The following is a 12,853-nucleotide window of genomic DNA, read 5'->3' as shown; positions in this document are numbered from 1 at the left end:
CTCATCCGTGTAGGGAACGGAGTTGGAGATGCGCACAGCACACACACAGGGAGCGCGGGTGGCAGGTGCACAGGGGACGGAGGCGCCAGCCCGGAGTGCACTTTGGCTCCAGTAAGAAGGGGTCCCGCGTGCTCCCGGGCGGCACAGCGGAAGGCTGTGGGTGACTTCTCCTTGAGGTACGTCATTCTCAGCGGTGCAGCAAGTGGCTCCGGGCTCTGGGCGTTTATGAACGAGATGTCGGAGGACAGCGCTTCTGAGTGATGCAAAATGAATCATTCAGACAACCCACGGAGAAAGCACCCAACCTAAATACCACACTTGCACCTTCACGGCCTGGGCAAAGCGCCCACGAGAACACGCACAACGTGAGAGCCTTCCCTTGTCTACTGTGCGAGGAAGACCAGACCCGCGGGACAGGAGAGCAGAGTCCAGGTGCCACAGGATGCCACAGGTGACACAAGGCCAGCCCGACAGGTGCCCCAACCAAGCTTCCAGGGAGGACGTGCACAGCAGAAGCCAGCACTGGCACCTCAGCCCAACAGACACACCTTGCTGCCCAGCGTCAGTGGGCACTGTAAGGAGAGCCGGGGACGTTCAGGGGCTGGGATGAGACCGGGGACGTTCAGGGGATGGGGCTGAGCGGGCAAACAGCCTGAGGGAGCACCAGGAAGCCCTCAAACGGCTGCAGGTGCACCCCAGCTTACGCAGAGCCCCCCACCCTGGGGGTGCTGCAGGTGGACCCCAGCTTCTGCAGAGCCCCCCACCCTGGGGGTGCTGCAGGTGGACCCGTTTCAGCAGACCCCCACCCTGGGGGTGCTGCAGGTGCACCCCAGCTTCTGCAGAGCCCCCCACCCTGGGGGTGCTGCAGGTGCACCCCAGCTTCTGCAGAGCCCCCCACCCTGGGGGTGCTGCAGGTGGACCCCAGCTTCCGCAGAGGCCCCCACCCTGGGGGTGCTGCAGGTGGACCCCAGCTTCCGCAGAGCCCCCCACCCTGGGGGTGCTGCAGGTGGACCCCAGCTTCCGCAGAGCCCCCCACCCTGGGGGTGCTGCAGGTGGACCCCAGCTTCCGCAGAGCCCCCCACCCTGGGGGTGCTGCAGGTGGACCCCAGCTTCCGCAGAGGCCCCCACCCTGGGGGTGCTGCAGGTGGACCCGTTTCAGCAGAGCCCCACCCTGGCTCTGTCCAGGCGGCGGCTGAGAACTCTGGTTTATGGAAGGAGCATGCGTCTCCGGCGCGATACCCCGGGCCCAGGAAGAACAGGTTCTCCGTGCAGGAGCCGACCAGGTCGCCTCAGCCGCGGCGGGCGACGCTGTAAGAACAGTGGAGGTGCGGCTGGTCCTAGCGTGAGCACCAGCCATCTGCAGTAGGCGTCTACCACGGAGCAGCTCCTGTGCCGAGCACGGCCACGGGCGCGTCTTTCCCAAGCTCACTTGGCCCCGTGAGACAAGCGCTGTCACGGCTCCACTTTGCAGAGGAACGAGCTGAAGTTCCACGTGCCCGGCGCCACCTGTGACGGGGGAGCAGCCACTGGAACCCGCGCAGGCTGACTGTGGGGTCGCCCTAAGCGCTCCAGCTGTCTGCTTGTTAACAGCTGAACAGTGGGGCTGTTGAGCCGTCACCAAACACCTGCCTCCCGTAGCAGAGCCCTGGGCCTGAGTCCCGGCCCTGCTTCCAAACCAGCTTCCTGCTACCGCGCCCCCGGGTACTTGGATCCCTGCCACGCACGCGGGAGACCTGGACCGAGACCCCAGCTCCCAGCTCAGCCGGTGCAGCCCCAGCCGTGCAGGCATTCGGGGCGGTGAGCCAGCACTGCCTCGGTCTCTTTCCGGTCTCTCGGACCTGGACCTGCTCAACGGCAGTGAGGTGGGTGAAGAGCTACGGGAGCCAGGGCGTCGAGCAGGCAGACGGCAGTGGCCCAGGGTGTGAGAGCAAGGTGCGCCCGGTCCCCGGGCAGCCTGGAACCCACGCCCAGCCCAGGCGGCCCCTCGCTGTGTAGCAGCTGGACAGCAGGCGGCATTCTCAAATCACTAGTGGAGCAACCAAACCAGACCACAAGCAGGCGCACAATCAACCCTCTCTTCCTGCTGTGGTTGAACTCTGCCGAGCGCAGGCCACGCCAGCTGCTGCCATGTGGCATGGAGCGGGCCGGCGTTTTCTTCTCCTGCTTGGGGCTCCGTGTGCACGGAGCACACATGGCGAGGGGGTGCTGTCGGCAGACAGGGTCTCATCAAAGCCTGACACCGGGGGCGGCACAGCTGTTGGCACCTCACTTCAAAGAGGAGCGCCCACTTGTCCACGGCACACGGCTCGCGGGCAGAGCGAGGCCTCAGGTGCAGCAGCTGCATCCCATAAACCGCGTGGCTGCCGGCGTTCATCACACACAGAAGACGGGGTGAGGGCAGCTCCCAGAGGGACCCCAGGACTGTGGGCTGTGCCGGAGCGGGGAACGGACTGTGCCCTCTGGGAGCAGCTGCACGGGGAGTAAGCAAACCCCCGACGGTGCGTCGCTTCTGTACGAGTGACCTCTAAGCCTCTTTCAATCTGTGCGGGATGTGGCACTGATGGGGCGATGGTGGTGACGCTGACCCTGGCCTTCTCAGGACAAAAGGCCAGCAAGGACCCCAGCGGGAAACGGGGGTCTGGACACTTTACAGATGAACCCTCCCCCACCCCAGCCCAGGGCCAGGTCAGCAGAATTCTGCCACCTTCAGAGCCTGGGTTCTGCAGGCCCACAGGGAATGGGGAGCACCTGCTGAACCTGCCACTCAGCAAGCTTGTTAAATGCCCACGATCCTAAGCAGTCACAATTCCTAACGAGAGCCGATGCTGGGCCTTGTGTGGCCTGGGAGCCATGGCCGCAGTGAAGCTGGGCCGCTGGGCTTTTTTTTTTTTTTTTGACAGGCAGAGTGGACAGTGAGAGAGAGAGACAGAGAGAAAGGTCTTCCTTTGCCGTGGGTTCACCCTCCAATGGCCGCCACGGCCAGTGCGCTGTGGCCGGCGCACCGAGCTGATCCAAAGGCAGGAGCCAGGTGCTTCTCCTGGTCTCCCATGGGGTGCAGGGCCCAAGCACTTGGGCCATCTTCCACTGCACTCCCTGGCCACAGCAGAGAGCTGGCCTGGAAGAGGGGCAACCGGGACAGAATCTGGTGCCCCGACCGGAACTAGAACCCGGGGTGCCAGTGCCGCAAGGCAGAGGATTAGCCTAGTGAGCCGCGGCGCCGGCCCCCGCTGGGCTTCTGTGTACAGCTGAGGTCCTTAAACCGCCCAGAAGCAGGCTGAGTGCACCTGTGCTGGGGTCACTGAGAGGTCACAGGCGTGGCCACACCTGTGCTGGGGTCACTGAGAGGTCATGGGCGTGGCCACACCGGTGCTGGGGCCACTGAGAGGTCATGGGGGTAGCCACCCCTGTGCTGGGGTCACTGAGAGGTCACGGGCATGGCCACACCTGTTCTGGGGGGTAACTGAGAGGTCACAGGTGTGGCCACACTTGTTCTGGGGGGTCACTGAGAGGTCATGGGCGTGGCCACACCTGTGCTGGGGTCACCTGGCTGAGGGTCTCGGGCATGGTCACACCTGTGCTGGGGTCACCTGGCCGAAGGTCCCCGGCGAGGTCACACCTGTGGAAGCTGCACCAGGTGCTGTGCTGGGTCTCACCTCTGCTCAGAAGGCAGAGCATCCAGAAGCAAATCGGGGGTCCACGTCAGGGTGCCCCTGGTCACCCAGGGTGGGCGACTCTACAGGATGGACCTTAAAGCAGGAGCTGGCCTGCCCACGGTGGTGCCGTGGGCCAGGGGCTCCGGCAGGCCTGGTGGGAGTCCCAAGTGCTCAGGAGAGCGGCCAGCGAGACCAAGGTGCGCTGCTCTGCACCTCCGACGTGGAATGCCGTGGCTGTGCCGCTCGGGGAAAACGCCCCACGGCTCGATCGGGGCACCAAGGGGACGAGCGGCTCACTGGGGAGAACCCCCCCGAGGCAAGGACAGACAAGAGTAGGGGTCCTGGGGGAACGGGCCAGAGCTGCCAGCCCCAAATCCCACCTAAGGGGGACCAGTTCAGCCTCCTGGTGCCCCAGGGCCCTGGCTCCGCCCGGCAGCCAGCTCTCTGCTCTACCCACCGCCGGATACCAGGGAGAGGACTCTGTCCTGAGGCACCAAGGAGGGGCGGGGGCCCGACGACCTTCACGGCAGCTTCAGAGTCCACACCCTGCAAATGCTATGCACTGGCCGCCGAGGGCCGCTCGTGCAGCCCAGGAGGACCGCGGGGACCCTGGCACAAAGCCCTCTTCCTGTGCCGCGGGCTTCCCACTCGTGGGTGGCTTCAGGAATTCACAGCGCCTGCCGGCTCTGGCTGGGGAAGGGGCTGTGAGCTAGGGAGGGGCCCTGGCGGGGAGGGGGGTGGGCGTCGGTTCTCGGGCCTGGCGCAGGCTGTAGAGAGGAGCCGAGGACACTGGGCCTCACCCGGGCCCCACCTGGTGACCTGGGGCACAGGGGCAGGCTCGGCACCCCCACTTTGTCCCCATGGGGTGGAGCCACTGCTCCCCACAGAAGCAGCGTGGACCAGAGGAGCCGCACCAGACGCCTGCTGCGGGACGGGGTGGGGGGCTTCCCGGAAGGGCTCTGGCTACGGGAGCCCAGCAACCAGGGCCGACAGCGACCAGCCTGGGGCACGAAGGAACAGGGCCATCGAGAGTGAAGTGATTCGCACAGGCCTGGCACAGAGTCAGCCGGAAAAAACGCGAAGTTCAACCAACCTGATGACGTGGAAAACAAAGTGTCAAAATCGGAATCAAAGCCTACTCACCTGAACCTTCTAGAATGATGGAAGTTGTGAAAATCACTTAAATCCCATTTAATACTAAAAGTCAGATACCTCATGATTTCCTGTGACTGGCATGGCACCGCTGGGGGACCAAGAACAGGGTCTGTCATCGTTGTGGACGAAAGGCTGTGGCGTCAGAGCACCTGCTGCCTCACGTCCACCTTCACCCACACGGCAGGGAGGCCCCTAATGCCTCGGACCAGAGACGCTCACCGGTGACACAGCACAGAGAAGCAGGTGAGCCCCCACCCAGGACCTCAGAAAACCGCACCTGTGACACGGAGACGCGGCCAGGAGCCCCTAACCGAGAACGGAGACCCTGAGCTGTGACACAGAGCAACAGGTGGGTAAAATCTACACAAATGTCCAACTCTGTCACAATCCAAGATGGCCCTGGTCCAGCACTTGGAACAGAGGATGCTCGAGGTGGAATGGCCGTGCCTGTTCCACAGGATCTTGCAAGGGCTGAACAGATTAGCCCACAAAGCCTGGAAACCGGGGTCAATGCTCCGATCACTCTCGCTGCACCACTGATTGGTAATGAAACTCTGCACGTGATGCCACGGGGTTAAAGTTTGCTTTTATATTTAAAACAATTAGTTTTTAAAATTAATCAATATTTATTTTCATTTTATTTGAAAGGTTGAGAGGAGAGAGGTCTTCCATCCACTGGTTCACTCCCCGACTGCCCCCGCAGCCAGGGCTGGGCCAGGTGAAGTCGGGAGCCAGGCCTCCTCCTGCATCTCCCACGTCGGTGGCAGGGCCCCGGCACCTGAGCCAGCTCCACAGCCTCCAGGGCACACGCCCACCAGCAGGAAGCTGGAACCAGAAGCAGAGACAACACCCTGCCCCTGGCCCGGGAGAGCTTCTGCAGCTGGCTGACCGAGTGCACCCTGCCACCCCCCCCGCTGTCCCCTGCGTCTCAGTGCTAGGAGGGCAGGGGACGAGGGTCGGACATCGAAGTGCAGGATGCACAGGGTGCGTGCGGCGGGATCCCGCTGAGCTGGAACGTGGAGAGGACGAACACAAGGCTGCCTCCAAGAGCGGCTGGAACCGGAACTCCTGCATACATGGCGTACGAGGAGTAGCTGTGAGACCACGGGTCGCCTGCGTGGTCACTGAGGGCTGTCAATCAAAAGCTGGCATTTAAAACCCGCAGCTGTTTCAAGTGTGATCAAAGGCATAAAAGAGGCCAAACTGCAGGGAACGGAGCAGGGCGAGCCCTGCACAGGGCAGCTGTGTGCCTGGAGGTGCAGGAGCCGTGGGCTGCAGACTCCGGGTCTCAGGCGTCTCAGGGTGCCCAGGTGAGGCAGTGCCCAGGGGGCCACCCCAGGCTGGGCAAGGACTGGATGCTCTGGTCCCAGACTGGCGTCCCCCGGGCCCAAGCCCCCGCTGACACAGCAAGCAACAAGTCCCCGGGTCTCGGCACCCATCTCACAAAGGACGCATCCCATGGGGGTGGAGTGAGTGATAGCCGGCTGCACACACAGCAACTGAGGGGCAGGTGCTTCGCCGTGACCCCGCCTTGAAGCATGCGTGAACCTCAAGACCAGCGAGCACACAGGGCGCTGGCTCTGGAAGGCAGGGCGGGTGCTGCTTCCCTCTCACCTGCCCAGCCAGGGGCCTGGACGCCTGCTCAGCTGCACCGCGGCACCGCCCCTCGCTCGCCAGCATGGCCACTGCAGCCCGCCCGACGCCGTACACGGGCAGGACGTTTGCCGACATGTGGCGTCGCTGCTGCCGAGGGTTGAGCTCTCCAGAAAGTGGCAGCTGTGCTGGGAGGCGCCGACCTCAGGGCTTCTGTGTCCCAACAGGGTCCACTGCAAAGGCGGCCCCGCGAGAGAGGAACCGGACCTGGCCAGGGAGGGCGGGGCAGGAAAGGCAATGGCGGGAGGTCAGGTCAGTGCTGAGCCCCAGGAGCTGACAGCCACAGCCCTGCTGCCCGTGCCCACGCCTCCTCCCCAGCCCAGGGCCAAAGGGACACACCGACTGACTCCTCAGGGGGCCGGCGCCCCTGCCCAGCCCGGACAGCAAGTCCAAGTGCTGACCGCTGAGTGACAGACGCTTCCAAACCAAGTTCCCCTGAGTGGCTTTTACAGGTCCAGGTCCAGTGCCCAACCCGGCGCTCTCCAGGTGCATGGCTGAGGCAGTGGGGGAGGCTGGAGGCGGGGCCAGGGGTCAGAAGATGGGGAAATGACCGATCTCTGTGGGAAGAGCAACGTCCAACCGCTGGGCCTGACAGCTCCGCCCACTCCCGATGAACCCTACGGAGAAACAGGGACCTGTGGCTGGGACGTGCGGGAGGGCTCGGGGCTACTGTCCGGCGGTCACACAACCCCAGAGCACGCGTGGGGAACGGCCGAGCGGAACACTTCTCAGCAGCAAGTGACCGGTGAGCCCACAGAAGGGACTTCCTCCACGCCCTGCCCCAGAGAGAGAGCTGGGGTTTCCGTCCCCCACCAGGGTCTCGGGGCCCCGCAGGACGGAAGTGGCGCTGGCCCCCTCGGCCGTGCAGGATGGAGCCTTCTCAGCTCCTGCAGGACAAATGCAGACCTCACAGTGCTGCGGCCGCTGCGTGCATCGGACACCAGCCCCACCCGAGAGGCCACGGACGCCCCTGTTCTCACCAGTGGCCGAGCCGTCCCTTTGCAGAGCCTGCTGTCCTCCCTGCAGGGAACGGGCAGCCTGGGCCCTGCTGCCAGCACCTGCATCGGGAAAAGCACCGCCCACACGTCCCTCAAGGGGCCAGCGGCTGAGCGGGTGGCAGGGGCACACCGGTCCGTGCACGGCTCTTCCTCCTCTGAGACACGGGAAGGGGGGGAGGGTGGCCGGCTTCATGCAGATGTCCTGCGCAGAGCCCGCCCACCTGGCAAAGAGCCCAGGTTCCACCCCACAGCCTCCGTGCCGCCCCTGCTGCCACACGTGACGGCAGTCACCGGGAGTCTCTGTCACAGCCCCGGCACCACCGACGCCCCCTCGGGGTCTCGGTCAGGGTCTGACTGCGCACCAGAACCCAGTGGCCACTGCCTGGAGCGGCCGCAGCCAAAAAGCCAGAGATAGACCCCAGAGGAGGGGGGCCGCGGGCTCATCCAGCCTACGCCTGGGCCAGGCACCGGTGCACCCAGGTGGGCAGGGCCACCTTCAGAGACAGGCCTAGCGGGCCGAGAGCAGCCACACGGGGTCCCCCCACCTTCCCTTTTCTCTCTCTTGTATTCATTTCTCAATTTTCAGCCACGTTTTCATTCACAACCTGAACACAGATGTGGATTTTCAGGCCTGCACCACGACAGCTCACCGCGGAAGCCTCTGCCTCGCCCGAGCGCCCTGTGGGTCCCCAGCCACGAAGTGAAATTCTCTCACTGCCCTTGTGGACGGGACGAACCCTCACCCCCACCAGCGACGCCACGGTTCCCACAGTGACTAATGCACTCCCAGCGCAGAGTGCAGATGGCGGCTTAGAACAGACGCGGCCGTGGAACCAGTGCTGTGGTGAGGGAGCAGGTGTGCACAGCGGCGCCCCCTGGGGGCAGCGGCAGGTCGGCAGGACCCTCCAGGCACAGGGAGCTCCAGGGCCGCGGCCTCCCCACCCGCACTCCCACGCGGGATGTGGTGATCACGCCACAGGGGGCACGGCCACCTCAGGAACGTCCCTACGTGCAGGGGAAACCAAGAACAACCTCCCCGAAGGCCCCACGTGCCTCTGCAGCGAGCCCGCTTCCTCCTTAAGACGTATGTGATGGGGCGAGGGGCGGCGCCTCCACTCTGGTTTACAACAGAGCAGGGCAGGGCAGGGCAGGACACGGATCTGTCCCTGTAGACGCCGGCAGAGCTTCTCGGGGAGGCCCATGGGAGCCCCTTTCCAGTGGGGGTGTCCCTGAGCGCCCCTGCACCGGGCAAGGCCGGATAATCAGAGCAGCACAGCGAATGGGCCTCAGGTTAGCCGTGAGCTTCAGAGAAGACAACCCCCTAGAAGCCAGGCAGGGTGACAGAGAGGAGAGGCGGGGCCAAGCGCCAGAGGAAGACGAGGGGCTGCCAGTGTCTCTCCATGGGCTCCGCACCACACTGTCCACGGAGCACAGGGGGCCTCTGCAGCACGGAGCCCACACGGAACACGGGAGAAACATTCTCCCCGTCAGGCGCGGATGGTGCGCGCTGATCAGTGATAACCCTCTGAGCAGCCGGGGACACGGCACCCACGAGCCTGACACGGGGACATGGCACCCATGAGCCCGCCCGACACGGGGACACAGCACACGTGAGCCCGACATGGGGACACGGCACCCATGAGCCTGACATGGGGACACAGCACCCATGAGCCCAACGCGGGGACACAGCACCCACGAGCCCGACACGGGGACACAGCACCCATGAGCCTGACACGGGGAGCACCCATGAGCCTGACACGGGGAGCACCCATGAGCCCGACATGGGGACACAGCACCCACGAGCCCAACGCGGGGACACAGCACCCATGAGCCCAACATGGGGACACAGCACCCACGAGCCCAACGCGGGGACACAGCACCCATGAGCCCACCCGACACGGGGACACAGCACCCACGAGCCTGACATGGGGACACGGCGCTCACGAGCCCAACACGGCACCCACAAGCCTGATGCGGGGACTCAGCACCCACAATCCTAATGTGGGGACACGGCACCCACGAGCCCAACACGGGGACATAGCACCCACGAGCCCAACGTGGGGACACAGCACCCATGAGCCCGACACGGGGACACAGCACCCACGAGCCCAACACGGGGACACAGCACCCATGAGCCCGCCCAACACGGGGACACAGCACCCACGAGCCAGACAGGGGGACACAGCACCCATGAGCCCGACACCGGGACACAGCACCCATGAGCCCGACATGGGGACACAGCACCCATGAGCCCGACATGGGGACATGGCTCCCAGCTGAGACCCTCACGGCTCCTGCAGGCCCACGGCTCCCAGCTGAGACCCTCACGGCTCCTGCAGGCCCACGGCTCCCAGCTGAGACCCTCACGGCTCCCATGAGCCTTCGGTCTGCAGACACTTGAGGCCTGTGGGAGGGGCCTTCCTGTTTGACGGGGTCAGCCACTGGCCCACAGTGGAGAAGACTGAAAAGCGGGTGGGGGGCTGGGGGTCAGGACCTGGAGCAGCATCCTCTCGGGGGACTGAGACTCCCAGACTGGAATGCTAGAAGACTCCAGAGCAGGGGTCAGCGAGCTCGCTCTGTGACAGGCCAGGCCGTGGCTATTTTAGGATCCGCTGGCCCTTCGGCTCGCCATGTGCTCCCGCCCCATGACCACACGGTGAAAGGAATCTGTGCGGCTGTGCTGCAGTGACAGGCACCGAGCAGGCGCCAGGCCGGACGTGGCCCGCAGCTGTCATGCGGAGCCCGGCTCTGAACCACGGTCACCCCTGCCTGTCAGCTGTGCCCACGTCTCTCCTCTGTGGGTTACAGCTAAACCGTCCAAGCCAAGAGGACTCTGGGAATGGCCTCCAGGGACCAGGGCAAAGGCAGCGATGCAGGTGCCTCAGTGTGGCATGGAGCAGGGGACACCCAGGAGCAGGGCGTCGCCAACCCCTGGTGACAGATCAGGAAGCAGGAATCCGAAGCGTGAGAGCCCACCCAGGTCATGGCCAACGGCCAGGGCCGGGGCTGGAATCCTGGCATCTGCCTCAGAGCCAGGGTCTTAACCGGCAGGTACGGTCAACCACAAAGGCAAGGCAGACGCCCACGGTGCAACTGCGGGGAGACCCGGGGGGAGAGGGGGCTGGTGCAGCCGGGCTGGGCAGGGGCTTCCCAACAGGTGCAGCTGGGGTCGCCACCGCTCAGTCGCAGAATGGAGACAACACTGCCACCCCCACAGGCTGGAAGAGCCAGTGTGTGCCACCCACTTCACCCGCCGCCAGGCAGGCACGCAGTGAAGGCTCAATGAATGGGAGCGGCATTACCGTGGTAGCCAAGTTAGCGCCTACTCAGGGTTCCGGCGGCTGCCTGGTGTGTGAGAAACACAGTAACAGAGCGCGACCCAGTCACTGGCGTGGACGGCCCTTCACATGCCCGGCGCTGACTGTCCCCACCCAGCTCTGCCCATCCCCACCGGCTCTGCCCTCCCCACCCGCTCTGCCCACGGTCAGCCCTCGCACCAGGCAGCAGACGAGCAGGCAATCCAGCATGAGGTCCTCGTGGGAATCCCTGGCCACTTTTCTAACATAACCAAGCCAAACCGCATTTCCAGTGTATAAGGAGAAAAGTGCAGACACATCGGGGAACCCGGGGAAATCCTCAGACACGCTCAGAACGGGGACCTTCTGCAGCCGAGCTGGCCTGGCCCCTCAGGAGGTCAGCGTGGAAGTGGAGGGACACTCTTCCACGGCTCCCGTGGGGAAGCCACCCACGCCAGCACGGGCAGAAAGGGAAACAGAACTGGAACAGGGAACGCCGCGCCGGGGAATCTCACTCAGCCTGCACACGGAAGGAAACTGACATGAACTTGGACGTGACGCTCGGTGAAATCTGCCAGTCACGAGAGGGCAGACAAGTGTGCAACCCATGAACGGGAGGTCCTTACGGTGGTCAGACTCAGCCAGCCAGCAAGGACAGCCACGGCTGGCCAAGCCGCGCCGGCAGAAGTGGGGACAGGGAACAGGTGCTCAGCGTGCATGGGGTGTCAGTCCTTGAGGGGGGGTAGCAGGCTCAGGGGCAGGGGGTGGCGAGGGCCACGTGGCGCCTCGAGGTGCTTTGCTGGGTCACAAAAATGCCCCAGATGCTAAACAGCAGGAGCGCTTCGCCACAATAAAGCAATTATAGGAAGGTCAGATGACAAAATGTTCAATAGGTTTGTGGCTGCTTAAAGAACAGACACACAGGTGCAGGCAGAGCCAGGAACAACAGCTATGGCAGTGACCGGGCCACAAGGATGCCTGGAAAATGTCAGATCTGGGAAGAGAGCACGGCTCCTGCCGAATGGCACAGACATGGCACTTGCTGCACCAGCTCTCTGGGTCGGGGGCGCTGTGGGAAGACAGGATTCAGAGCAGGGCGGGCCTGAGCGCGCCAGGACCCAGCACCGGCTGTGCCAGCTGCAGCCGGAGCTCCGAGCCCTGCTACCCTGGTCGGTGGCACAGAAACGCGGGCTGAGCGGCCATCTCCAAGCACTGGGGTCAGAGAATTCGGGAGATCTGGGAATCTGCGTGCACGCAGTGAGCCGCCTGGGGAGCGGGACGCAGGCCGGAACACCCGTGCTTGGTGCGCACACAGCCCAAGGGGACGTGCACGCCAGGTCCCCTGTGTCCCCCGAGGTCAGGCGTGGACGGGGCCACTGTGGCCTCACGTGAGCACTGGGAACTCAGCTGAGCTTGCAGCACCCTGTGCCCCGGCTCAGCACGCAGTGGCATCTGTGCCCTGGACCGTGTGAGATGAAATCAACATGGATGTGCACGCCGGAACGGGCCACGTCCTCAGAACCGGGCTGTCCCCTGGCCACCGGGGCTGCGCTGTGGCTCCCTCCCCCGCCGTGAGGATCCCCTCACCCTCATCATCCCATTGCATAATTACAGGAAGAACAGAAATCAGTGGAAAGCAAAGAGGAACCAGAGCCGTCGGAAGCAAACCCAAACACAGGTCACGGACGGTGCACAGTGGACGGGCACACAACTCACCCTGCCTGGCTAAAGTGGCAGAGTTAAGGCCTCACCCATGCCAAAGCCTGCCAACAAAACCCTAAAATAATCACCCCCCCAAGTCACCAAACACAAGAGCCCACAAGGGACGCTGCGTGGCAAGGCCACAGCCCCACACGCACCTGCAGGCTGAGGGACCTGTGAGCCACAAAACCCCAGGACTGCCACGCCACTGTCACAGGCGGCCACACTGAGGGCACAGTGCCGTGGTGTCTCACTGCCTGAGATGCTGCCAGCTCGGCCCCGACAGCTCCTTGCTGGCGACCGGGCTGATAAGACTGCACAGGGTATATCACTGATCCAGATAAGCCCCTTCCCGGGGGGCTTCTGCCCCGCCAGGCCCGTCTGACCGTGGTGGATG

General features: G+C 64.3%; 1 protein-coding gene and 1 long non-coding RNA gene across 5 annotated transcripts in view; both read right to left on the bottom strand.

Moving 5' to 3' along the window:
* The window catches only part of SLCO3A1 (solute carrier organic anion transporter family member 3A1), a 158,203-nt gene that overhangs the window by 130,467 nt on the left and 14,883 nt on the right, over nt 1-12,853 (bottom strand). The window lies entirely within an intron of this gene.
* Nucleotides 4,900-11,693, bottom strand: LOC108175660 (uncharacterized). Its single transcript, XR_016218652.1, has 4 exons — nt 7,442-11,693; nt 6,801-7,078; nt 6,423-6,668; nt 4,900-5,939 (listed from the first exon to the last, which is right to left on the bottom strand). It is a non-coding gene; the product is annotated as an uncharacterized LOC108175660 (long non-coding RNA).

Source organism: Oryctolagus cuniculus, chromosome 12, assembly GCF_051225735.1.
Source record: "Oryctolagus cuniculus isolate XC-2025 breed Fujian yellow rabbit chromosome 12, ASM5122573v1, whole genome shotgun sequence".
Taxonomy (NCBI): Eukaryota; Metazoa; Chordata; class Mammalia; order Lagomorpha; family Leporidae; genus Oryctolagus; species Oryctolagus cuniculus.
This window is presented reverse-complemented; position numbering and strand designations above follow the sequence as displayed.